Here is a 12,580-nt window from a genome sequence, read left to right on the forward strand (position 1 = left end):
TATATATATATATATAAAGAGTGCATACTACAGAATATATGATAAGTATATTCAGTAGTAGTTCAAAGAAAATGAAAAGAAATTATTAAAAATCAAAGAAAAACTATAAAGTCAAAAAACAAATATAACGAAAAGATATAATCTCTTGATTTGTATTCGTGCGAACTGACGATGAAGTTTTATCTCTATGTCTCGAAGTTTTATGACGATTAAGTTTATATAGATTAGTATTTATTTTGTTTCCTAGCTTTTTTATTTCTTTTTAATTTTTAATTTCTTAAAAAAATCTTAATTTTTAATGTTTTTAAAAATCTTTAAATTTTTTATAATTTTTCTACTATTTTAAATAAATTTTCCTTGTTTTTTTAAGACTTTTATCTCATTTTATGGATTTCATGTACTTGATTATGTGCATTAAGTAAACCAATAAAACTTACTACTTTTTTTAAAAAAAAATTTTCGTAATCTCTCTTTATTCAATTTCTTTTTTGTAAACTTATTTCTTTATTTTCTTCTTATAGATATAGATTCCTTAAAACCTTAAAAGTACATTTAAAAAAATAACGATTCTTTTTTATTGCTGTTCTGTCAAGTGAAGAAAAATAAGGGCATATTCAATTTCAAAACCTGCTTTACTTCGACATAGAGAATTCTTATTCCAGCAATAAAGCTGAAAGAGTAATTGATTCTTCTGTCTGACAACAACGCTCAGCATTTTCTACATGCAGAGATGCCTAAACATTCTAATTTAGTGCCATCGAAATCCTTGGAATGTCGGAAAAGTTTCATAAAAATGGGAAAGGAATTTCTTTATTAGTGTTATTCGAGTTATTTTCTCATATAAAAACAAAAGTTTTGGTTTCACGACTGGTAGGAAATTGAGGGGTATTTTTTTCCATTCTTTCATTGTGGAAAATTTATTTTATTCTATACCAGATTTATGAAAACTTTTCTAATTTAACTTTTTAGCAGATATATAAAAACTTTTGTATATTTACATGATAAGGAAGAAGTAGGAATAAAGTTAAAAATAAAAATGCAAAAGGGATATCAGTTGCATGCGACATATGAGGTTTTTCGTAATCATCTCTCTTAATATATATTTTTGTTATTAGTTATGAAAGAAGTAAGAATAGTATATACTGATATATGCAAATTATATTCAAGTTAGAAAAGTTATAAATGCTATTAAAATCCATAGGCTGATAGCTGAAGAATGTGAAACCTGTAATGCCTAAACCAGATTGACTGCTATGAAAAAAAAAGGCAAAAAAATTGAAGGGGGTTTATTTTTTCAGACAACGAATTATATGTTAAATATAATCCCGGAAAAATGCTAGGTTAACATTTGATGAAATTTACAGTAAAGGATAGATTATTTGTCAAAATTTCCTTTGAAAGTGGATTATTTGAAAATATTTCCCCTAAATGCCTTAGCCACTTGTCAGACTGCTTTTTAAAGAATTTTTTTTTGTTGCCAAAAATACAATGTTTCTACTTTCCGATCCTTCTCATTATACCATAAGGCTTCAGTCTAACTTCAATAGAAATATCAATCCCCTGGCAGACGAGTTATCCGCAGAAAGTTTTCGTGGTTTGCTTCTCCATGCAACGCAAATGTGGGATAGTTCCATCAAAAAGTCCTCTCCGAAGACTAATTCATCCCAATGCTTGATCCAGGAGTTCCCTTGCTTTCAAAATTACAAGTCTACGGGGATAAACATTAACAGTCGAAAACTTGGAAATGGGTCAGCTGTTCAGCACTGGTTTTAAAATAAAATAAAACCTTGCTCCCATTTACATAAGTTTACTAAAGCAAAACATAGATTATGGTAGAACAGAACAACTCATTCCAAATGATCTAAAATATTTTTAAAAAAAATTTATTCAATGACAAGCGGAATGTTAAAACTTATGAAGAAAAAAAAAACATCGAGAGTTTAGTAGTCAACTTAATGCTATTAAAACCAAATGAAAATTTGGAATATACTAGTATTAAAATTTAACGCTAAACATTCGAAATCTAGAGCACTTTATTCATCCTTTCAACGTTCTCATTAAAAGATTTTGACCACACCTAAAAATATTCGACAGAAGAAAAAAAATGACGCCCCTACGGACAGTTATTAATCGCGCGGATGTACAAAATGAAACCCTATTTTTAAGAGTGACGGCGGTGATGAGGAAAGGGAAAGATATGCACGATAAAAAAAAATATAATAATAAAATGTTGAATGAATAATTGCATTATGAAATAAAGCGAGTATTCATTGGCGTAATGCCAAAGTAACCTGTCATTCCTGATTTTTCATGAAATTTCTTTCCGGATTAGACTTTTTAAAAGTTTTAGGTTCCGATAGTTTATTCATTTATACCTAAATCACGTGCCGATTTGACCGAAAACGCATTAAATGTGACAAGTATTTCTAGAAAAGGGACATTTTTAGGCATTGCATAAATATTAGTGACGAGTTTCAGTACGAAAATAAATTCCAATCTTTTAGAAATCAAGCTATACTTCGCACTAACTTAACTATAGGAGTTGGAATAATGGAACATGCAATGTTTCAATTTTTTTGCAGTGAATGCTAGAATATGCAATGTTTCGTCAATAAGTATTTTTTCCCTTCCTCTTTTTCTTGTTATTGCTCTCAAGAATGTTAAATATCAAAGAAAATTATAGATGAAATTTCAAGATCGTAATTATTTTCAAGAATTTTAAAATTCTTCTAGCTATTCAGAATGTTCTAGATCTTTCCCATTTTTCAGCAAAAATATAAGAAAAATCATTACATTATTGAAATTTATATGACATGCAAACAATTCAGGAATTTCATTATCAACATAAAAATAAAATTAAAATTTATTACTATGGAAATCAATGATAAAGTTCTTATAACGAGTTTAAAAATTAGATATTTTTTTGTTGAAAAAACTGAATTAGAATAAAAGTATGTTATGAATGGTAGAAATAGAAATTTTTTTTAATAGCTTGAAAACATACGATTCATCTTACAAAATTAACTTTAAAAGTTTAAATAGTTGAAATATAAGTATTTAAATTAATTAATTTGAAAATATTTAATTAATAATTTTTAAACTGTATGAGAAAATCTATAAACATTTTAAAAAGAAGTCCCCCCAATAGTAACTAAAATAATTTAAAAACAATTATGTGCGCTTTAAAACTAATTTGAAAAATTTGGAATTTTTGATCTTATATTCTTTCTAAGAGCAAAATAGGAGAGTTCCCTTTTTCATGGCTGCTTTTTTGTTGACTTTTTCTTTACTAAATCATTGATCATTTTGAAATCTTCTATCAAAAACTGTAAAGTATTGTATTTTATAAAAAAAAGCTGTCCAAAATGGCATAAAATCAAACACAGAGTTTTAAATTTATTCTTTAGTTTTTGGAGAAGAAAGATTTACTGCACTTTTATTCAAAACTCTTTCACTAACAGCAGTGGATCGCCATCTCTCATTTCTATTTTAACCTTTGTTTTTAAAAAAAAAACTTGGACTAAACTTTAAATTGATATGTTTCCTTGCATTAATCTCTTAAATATAAAATTTTGAAATCTTCTGAGTTAGATTCAGGGAAAGTTCGGAAAGCACTGATTTTTCTAACATTTCATAAAAGATAATCTAAAACTACGATTCGATAATCTAAAAGTTAGGACAAACGAATTGGATATAATCAATATTACGAAATGAAGGCTAATGTAATGTTAATCACTGAATTTTTTTTCTTGAATTTAAAATATTCTAAAAGAAATTCAGCAGAAAATCTAAAAATTCAGATGAAACAATAATATTGTTTTTTATAGTAAAACGAGGAGTCCCGCAGTGGTCTGATCGTAGAGACACGGTTCCCAGTAGAAGACTTAAGTCAAGCATAACTGATTGCAGTCATTAAGAGGACAGATGACCCTTTTGATCAGTCTGCGTAGGGACAGAGGGTGTGCAGTATTATTCCTCGTTAAGCTGTTCCCCCGTTAAGTGCTCGACATTGCGCGCAGGTCATCGGGTTACCAAACCAGGGGAGCTACTCTCTGCTGAGGATCAAAATTGTAATGCTATGTATTCGGATCATTCTCATGGATTTTTCCTAGACCATCGCCAATAGCCTATTGATCAGCTCAAGTGCGACGTGAATAAAGTTTCTACCTATAATGTTAAAACGGGAGGGGAAACATATTTGATTTGATTTAAATGGTAAAATACAGCCAATTTAAGATGGTTCAGTTGGCCCTTTTTATTTAAAAACATTACCCGATTTTTTTTTCGAATTTTAAATTTTTTTAAAAGTTACTTCAGTTTTAAGTGCTTTTTTCAAATTTTTTATCACTTGTTTAGCGTAAGATAATTTTACGTTGCATTTTGTTTTGATACGAAAATGCATTGTACTTTGAAACTAAAAATTATGAAGGTATGTAAAAAATGTACAAGGAGTACAATGAAACAAAAAAAATCTTTTAAAATCGATAATCTGTACAAAAATTATCAACTACTATACTTGCAGTAAATATAACCATTCAGACTGCTCTGCACAACGCAGAAAGGCATCTCTAGGGCAAAATTTTGACGCACTAAAAGGGACATTTTTATTGCGGAATTTTATTCGATTTTTTTTATTATTCTAATTTGTTTGAAAGTTATTGCAATTTCAAGTGCTTTTTTATACGATTTTTGTGTGCTTGTATGAAAGACTGTTTATCTATTTTCTAACGATTTCCAGAAGGATGAATAAAATTTGTAATAAAAATTTAATCATCTCTCTCCAGATTGTTATTTTATGAACTCGAGATTCAGTTCATGTCGAAAGTAACAGAGAAAGAGATTCCAGATGTAAATCTTAACATTCATATTGAAACTATTAAGAATATACAAAATAAACTTAATTAAACCATTAACCTTAATTAATAGTCAAACAAACAATTGACCAATGGATAATTTAACATTAAAAAACCATTGCCAATTTGAACTGTTACAACGATATAAGTCAAGTCAACGAGAGAAATTAATTCTTATGAATTTCTTTTTATTATCCAATCACAAGATCAATACAATTTACTAGGTCTATAATGATAACTAAGAGGAAAATAAACACACTGAAACTTTACTTTATTAATTCAAATTGTAAAAACTCACAAGGCAGCTGAAACCAAATTTGTATTGTATAAACTGGAAATAAGACATAAATTATTAATAATTAAAAATACTTAAAAATAAACTATAATGTATACGATATAATATAAATAGTCCCCTGATGAAGTACTGCTCGGCAAACACGCACTTATATATTATAATTTATTTTTAATTACTAAGAATTTATGTCTTATTTCTAGTTTCTTTTTATTATGTAATTACGAGCTGTATTCCTAAGTTTAATTTGCTCAGGCGAATATTCTTAAAATCAAAATAATCATTCATTTCGTAGGAATTAACAGAATGTGTTTAAAATATTAATAATTATAACATTAACAAAATATCGCACTAACAAAATGATTTTTGTAGGAAATATTGACTCTTAATAAGAAAGATGCAATTGTGAAAGTTGGTGAACAAACGGAGCAAAATGCAGGGTCGCTAGTTGGAAAAAAAATTGAAGAAATATTGATATATTTTGCCTGACTATAAATTTCACAAATCTCAGAAATAATGGCCCTAAGGTCTAGTATTTGAGTGCGTTCTGAAAGGAAGATTTCAAGTGCCTGTTAAGAAAACAGCTGTCTAATTTTAAGAAGTCTCTCTTTCATCAACAGGAGTACCCTCAGGAGGGAAAGTTGCCTTAGGCATTTTTCTTTCTGAGGGGGTACTATTTTTAAAATATTCTAGATATCTTTTAAGTTTTTAACAGTAAAATTGACTAAGAGGATATTTTTGATAATGTAGGGAGGTATTTTTCTTTTATAAATTTGGGGAAAGGGAAATTTTAAAGGGATTTTTGATGGTGGAGTTTTCTAGTTAAATAATTCCATCTTTCATGAATTTTTGGACAATGGATAAAAGGGGAAATTTCAGCCCATATCCAAAAAATCTATTAAACCTTTCAGTAGGTCTTGAAAGACGTATGAAAAGTGAATTTTTTTTCATTGGCTTAGAACTCACCATTGATGTAAATTAAATTGATGACTATATTTTTTCTTCGAATATTTTAAAGAAATCATTAGGGATGTTTGCTTTCTTATAGCTCTCAGGAATAAAAAAAGGAGCGTTCTCTAATATTTAATTAACTTTTTCATCATTTAAGATGAACTCAATGATCAACGGAAGAGTGGTAGCATAGGTGGACTATGTCTCCAAATTAGTATTCTTTAAGTAATCTGAAACCATGTGCTTATTTTTTTATAATTGGATACCTCCAAGTGACGTCATCGTAAGTAAATCTTTGCATTTGTCGCTTCAGAAGCCAATCAAGGTCGGCTGAAACGCGTGACGACGATTACAGATATCCAATTAAATCTGATTTAAATCACATGGTTAGGCATAATTGATTCTCTTCTTCTCTAGTTGCGAGTACCCGATCATGCTATAAGAACGTATTAAATGCTTTTAAAACATATATCTAAAAATTAAATAATTTAAAATCAACTGTAATTAAAATAAAAAGTTGTGAACTGATAAGAAGAATTAGTTAACTGCTGGGGTATTCATTTAGGAGAAAGGTAAGGAATCACCATTATATTATTGACGCCAGTAATGTTTGATAATTTTTGGTAAAAGATACTAATTGAATTAAGAATGTGAACTACGAAACATGGATTTTGCTTCATTAGTGAATACGTGTTCTGCCGACAAAAATTTTCCTTTTAAAACCTAGATTTCTTCCAATTCAATCTTAATCTTGCTGAGAGAAAAATGGAGAAAAAATTTTCTTCAAAGCAAGTTACATAGCAATCTCTTTATCAGGTAGGGGCCAAGAGGAAATCGCTATATTATGCCAATAGAATATTCTAGCAGCGACAATGATATTCCCATCATCCTTCATACCACATAAGATTGTTGGCTAAACGGTTTATAGACCATTTATTTCTTCCTTTAGATTGAACAAATATTTCTTTCTCTCATTTGATTGAACAAATATTTCCTTAACTGATATATATTTATTAACTATTTCTTTAACTGATTCACTTTTCTTTATATTTTACTCTTTACTTTACTTTATACTTAACACATTACTACAATTGATGCTTTGCATTTTAATTTAATTTTTACTTTACGCTTTAATTTACATCGTAATTTACACTTTACTTGATACTTTTACGCTTAACTTTATTTTATGCTTTAATTTTTACTTTACGCATCATTTTAAAATTTTACGCTTTAGTTTACTTGACACTTTACTTTTACTTTACGCTTTATATTTAATACTTTATATTTAACGCATTATATTACGCTTTACTGCAAAATTTATGCTGAATTTTAATATACTTTACGCTTTAATTTTTACTATACTTTACCTCTTACCTTACTATACTTTAATTTTTGAAAATAACGTATCCATGGATGCTAATAAAATAACTAGTTACACCCAACAATATGCACTCAAAAAATAGTGGATTGCTTAATTGTAAAAATTATGAAGCCATTGAAATATCAATAATACTATAATTCTGGTTACCTTATGATTCGATTCATCTCAGTTTTTCACCAACATAGGCTTCGAGCTCGAAGCATTGAATCAGTAATCCAGTAACATATATAAAGATCAGTGGTGTCAGGTGGTATTGGTTCGAGAAATGTATTGGTTCGTTAGAGTTTGTAATTAATTTCGTCAGTTGTTTTTTAATTCTACACCATAAACTCTATACTCTGCATAAAAATCTTGCACGCAGTGACATCAATATTAATTATGAAGTAGTAGAAATAAAAAAAGTTGCTTTAAATAATAAAATTAAGCTAGCTTTTTAAATTTTCCATTTCTATTGACTTTCATTATCTCACTATACAGCGAAAGTTTCCGTGCGTGCCAAAACATGACTAAATCATTTTCTCGTCTTGGTCCAGAGGCGACAAAATTGTCTTCAAGATACACAACATCCACCCCACACTAAACATCAATCGTCGTGGTTTTCAATCGCACGAACTAAAACAAACTTATTCGGCGATGAAAAAGGCAAAAACCACCCAAGTCAAGAAGCTATATTAAGTCATTTACGGTGGCTTCGAGCCAAGATTTCGACAACGACTTTTGAACAGCTGTTCCATTAAACAAACTTTATAAAAAGCAAAACGGAAGGGAGGAAAATAATAGTAGAATCATTGCCAAACTTTTTGATTCAACGGGTTTCGTAGGAGTGAAATGGCGTTTTGCCGAACAGAAACTTCAACGAGAAAAGAAAGTAATTGCTATGAGTTTCTCTTTTGTACGTTCTTTTGGCAGACGTGACTATTCCTCTTTGCATATGTATTAAAACAAAGTTTTTTAAGTATTATTTATTTTTGATGACAAAAATTCCAAATTATTAATTAAGAAACAATGTCAGAATTTAATGTGCATAAAACAAAGTTATGATAGATGACCAAGTGAGAGATGTCCAAGTGAGTGGCTGAATTATATTACTTGAGTTAAATAAACCAATCAATTGTCATTTGCACCATTCCTATTGGAGGATTTATATTCCCATCCCAATCGAAACGTATTCTTATTGGCTGTTATCAGCAATTTATTGATCATTGATGGATTTCCATTGTCTAGGAAAGTGAAGTTTCGACTACTTACACATTTCCATTCGTTTTTACATCCAATAATCTATAATCTATAATCCACAATTTTCTTTATATTTCCATTTTTTATATGAACTTATTTAAGCAAAATGCCAATAAAAAAGTAGAAAAACGTATAATTTTTTAATAACAATATATTAAATAAATTATGAAAGTATATGCATTTTAAAAAAATTCAGTACATATTTCTCATCGAGCTTTTCAATTCAAAATAAAATCACTAAATTTAAAAATAAAGAATTATAACTTCTAAAAATAAAGAATTATAAAGAATTATAACTTCTGATAACTATTCTCAACATTTACAATAGTCCTTTTTTAAAACCATAATTAAGGTTATTTTTTTCAACAAAAACATATTTATAATATCAAATAATTCATTCTTTACACTAAATAATTTCAAAATAATAGATTTTTTTTGTTGTATATTCTAAGAAGTNATGCCTCCATAAATACATTGTATTAAAATGGTTGTATATATCAACTTCTAGCTCTAGCACCCGGTTCTCACCGACCGCAGTGCTGACGTAAAATATCCTCAGAGGTAGACGGATAATGGGTTAGAGCAGCACCTCCTAGAGGAGAGAAGGCTTCAACACTTAGATATTTAGTCGTGCGACTGAACGAACATAAAATGCTCACTGAAAAAAAATAGGAAAGATGCTACTATGTTTGAACTACTAAAGGATTAAGTTTCTTATGTATGTCAACCCGTGCAAAGGCCTTCTCTCTTCTAAGAGATATTGGTTAGAGTCCCGTGGTGGAAAGGTCTTCGAGGTTTTCTTCTCCACGCAATGCAAATGCTTGTTAGTTCTATCAAAAAGTCCTCCACGAAGGCAAATTTCTCTCAATACTTGATCCAGGAGTTCCCTTGTCTTCTGGATTGAGTTCAAAATTGCAAGGCTACGGAGTTTTGAACATTGGTAGACGTAAATTCAAAATTGGGTCGGCTGTTCAACGACAGTTATAAAATAAAATAAAATTTCTAAATTAAAATTAAAATTAGAGGCTACAGGAGCAAACTTTATTCCACATGTATCCGCTGATTCTGTTATTACATCTTGGGGAAACAGAACATGTGATGATCACGAAATCTGCAGATCTGAAACAGCACCTGAATGACCTTTTGAGCTGTGAAGTCAGATTTCCAATTTATCCTGAATTTTAAATTAATTCCTTCCAAAGAGCAAATTACTCATTCCTAATTCGAAAAGTCGAACTTTTATGCATAATAATTTTGCATTTGATCACTCTATTTAACTTTCTATTCTGAGAAGGAGAGATTGCCGTCGGAAGGTAAACGTCCCATGAGAGAAAGAGGAGCGTGTATGTGAGTTACCTTCGAAAAGTATTGATCCAAAGAAGTAGAAGCAACATTTTCATTTCCGGGCCATTGAGAGTAATACTGTAGCAGATAAAGATATGTTAAACCGACACCAAGTTCCGATCTGTACAGAATACATAAGTATTATACAAATTGGGGGGGGGGAGTAGTATTCGTTCTTTTGCTTTTGTTTCCGCCGAAACGTGCAGGAAATTTTATTATTCAGGCTAATTTAAGGAATTGTTTTAGTGAGAGAAGGCGTAAACGAATGTTGAAATCCGACCTTCTATATATTTATTTCGAACATTTTTCTAAAATTTGCTGGGGAATTCATATTTTAAGGAGTATTAATAGATCAAGTCAAAAGTACTTTTCATCTGTGTCATAATGCTATTATTGTTTTAACCACTACTCCTTTTATCAAAGTACTTATTAAGAGATCTGTAAGTTAGCTTTCAATAAAAATTTTAATTATTCTTTAAAAATACTTTAATACTGCCGTTTATAAAACTTTGTTAAATTGTAAATGAATACTTTTTAACAACTAATTTATACACTCATGCTCTATGTAATCATTCTAATTATTATACAAGGATTAACCAATAAGTAATGTTAGGGCGTCCATCAAAAATCATTTATTTATTTATTCGGTAATATATTATACATTAAAGTATTTCAATATTGCCTCGTCTTTCGTCAATACATTGAATACATTGACAGCAATACATTGACGTCAATACATTGACAGCAATTGAAAGCATCATAGTAGGCAATTCCTGGAATTTTCTTGAAAGCCTTGATGTAAGCTTCTTTGACTTTGTCAACTGTCTCGAAATGATGTTTTTTCTAGGAATTTACAAGTGGAGAGGGGAGAAATGTTAGGAATATGAGGATGTTGGTTGTTTTGAATCAGCCAGGAAGCGGGTAGCATGGTAGTTTTCTTCGTATGCTTCATTTTTCGTAATAATCTTTGTTGTGAATGGCACCTTATGGATTGTTAAATATCTTTACTATTAAACGAACACTTAAAAGAGAGCCTGGTGCAAATATTCTGCCAAAAAGTTTACGTCAGTTGTGGCCATCCATCGTGGACATCTTCACAGTCTTAAAAACGCGTCTTATGCCACCGGTAAACTTGACATTCCGATACACAATCATCACCAAAGACAGTCTTAATCACGAGGAAGATATTCTCTGCGAAATTGTCGATGTTTACCGAAATTTTGCCGGCAGTCCTTTGCTGCAAGAAATGTGTAGTGTTTTCTATATTATTTCATCTGGCTCAACGCGTAAAGAGTGATCACAGTAATTAATTTAAAAGGCAGTAAATAGTGAAAACAGTACCTGTAGTCACATAATAATAGACATAAATGGAGAAAATATAGTAAAGGTGTAAGTGGAAAAGTAATAAAGATTTGAAATTAAATTGGAATGAGAATCGTTATGAAATACTTATTACCTTGTCAATAAGGTACTAACTCCGAAATTTAAATCTATAGGATAATTTGCAAAATAAGCTTTATCTGGCTACTCTAACTAAGCGGTGGACTACTTGCAACGTGAACAAAAGAAGCCAAATCAGGACTACCAAAACAGTGAGTTCTTTCTAAAAATAGCAATCATTTCACCTTTTTTAACAATGCATCTATAAATAATAAAAGCAAATTTTCACTTCAAACTAACCAGAATTACCTAATATCATTCATATTTAATGAAATTCAGCAGATTTGAGCTCAGAAATTATATTATTTATTTCTTTTAATGTAAACAAAATTATCTGCTTGAAAATACCGCCGCCCTCAGTAAGCTTCAGTAAGCAGCTGTAAACTTACTAAGCGGAAGTTGTGCTGGTAAGGAGCTCGAGAACTGTTTTTGTTTACATTCGTATTGAAAACATCATCCATACTTCGTTACGAATTGTACGGAAGAGGAGAGCTAGTTTTGCCAAAATACACGAGGTCCTTACTATCCGGGTAAATGGAGTTAAATGAGCCACTGCGAGTGCGTAAGCTGACTCTCCCCTCTATATATCCCCTTTACCGATGCATGCACGTTTGCAACAAATATTTGAATGATTTTAGCAGAAATTATTTATTATTATTTTATTGTTTACATTAATTTTATCGCATACTTTTTTATTTATCAGAATAATTAAATTACGAAAAAAAGACATATTCAGAACTGTAATATTTCAGAAGGAAAATTGTTATTTTCGCTATTTCAATTTTGAAATTTGTAAAAAAATATATCTCGATTCATTTGCAAAATTGAGTTTTGTTTAATTGCATATACAAGTCAAATGTCTTTCTTTCGACAAGAATAAAATTTCACAATAACTATATATATATATATATTATACATGTGCTAATTTCTATACTACTATTAATGTCTGATAATTTCTTTTTATGTTGTTTAATACCTTACTATGTGTTGTATATTGTGGGTAAGTTTCATAAAATTCCATGTGTAATTTCTTGAGTTATCGCGATTTTTGTGAATTTTCCTTAATTTATGATAACCAGTGTA

At 29.7% G+C, this 12,580-nt stretch overlaps 1 protein-coding gene across 4 annotated transcripts in view; it reads right to left on the reverse strand.

Moving 5' to 3' along the window:
• The window catches only part of LOC107436256 (blood vessel epicardial substance), a 70,672-nt gene that overhangs the window by 22,362 nt on the left and 35,730 nt on the right, over nucleotides 1-12,580 (reverse strand). Inside the window, exon 1 of one of the 4 annotated variants that reach the window (XM_016047894.3) lies at nucleotides 7,625-8,158. The exons of the other annotated variants lie outside the window; for them this stretch is intronic. The gene's annotated coding sequence lies outside the window, so the exon portion shown is untranslated. Of the gene's footprint in view, nucleotides 1-7,624; nucleotides 8,159-12,580 lie in introns of those variants that run through there. 4 annotated transcript variants of the gene reach the window in all.

This window comes from Parasteatoda tepidariorum, chromosome 2 (genome assembly GCF_043381705.1).
Source record: "Parasteatoda tepidariorum isolate YZ-2023 chromosome 2, CAS_Ptep_4.0, whole genome shotgun sequence".
Classification (NCBI taxonomy): Eukaryota; Metazoa; Arthropoda; class Arachnida; order Araneae; family Theridiidae; genus Parasteatoda; species Parasteatoda tepidariorum.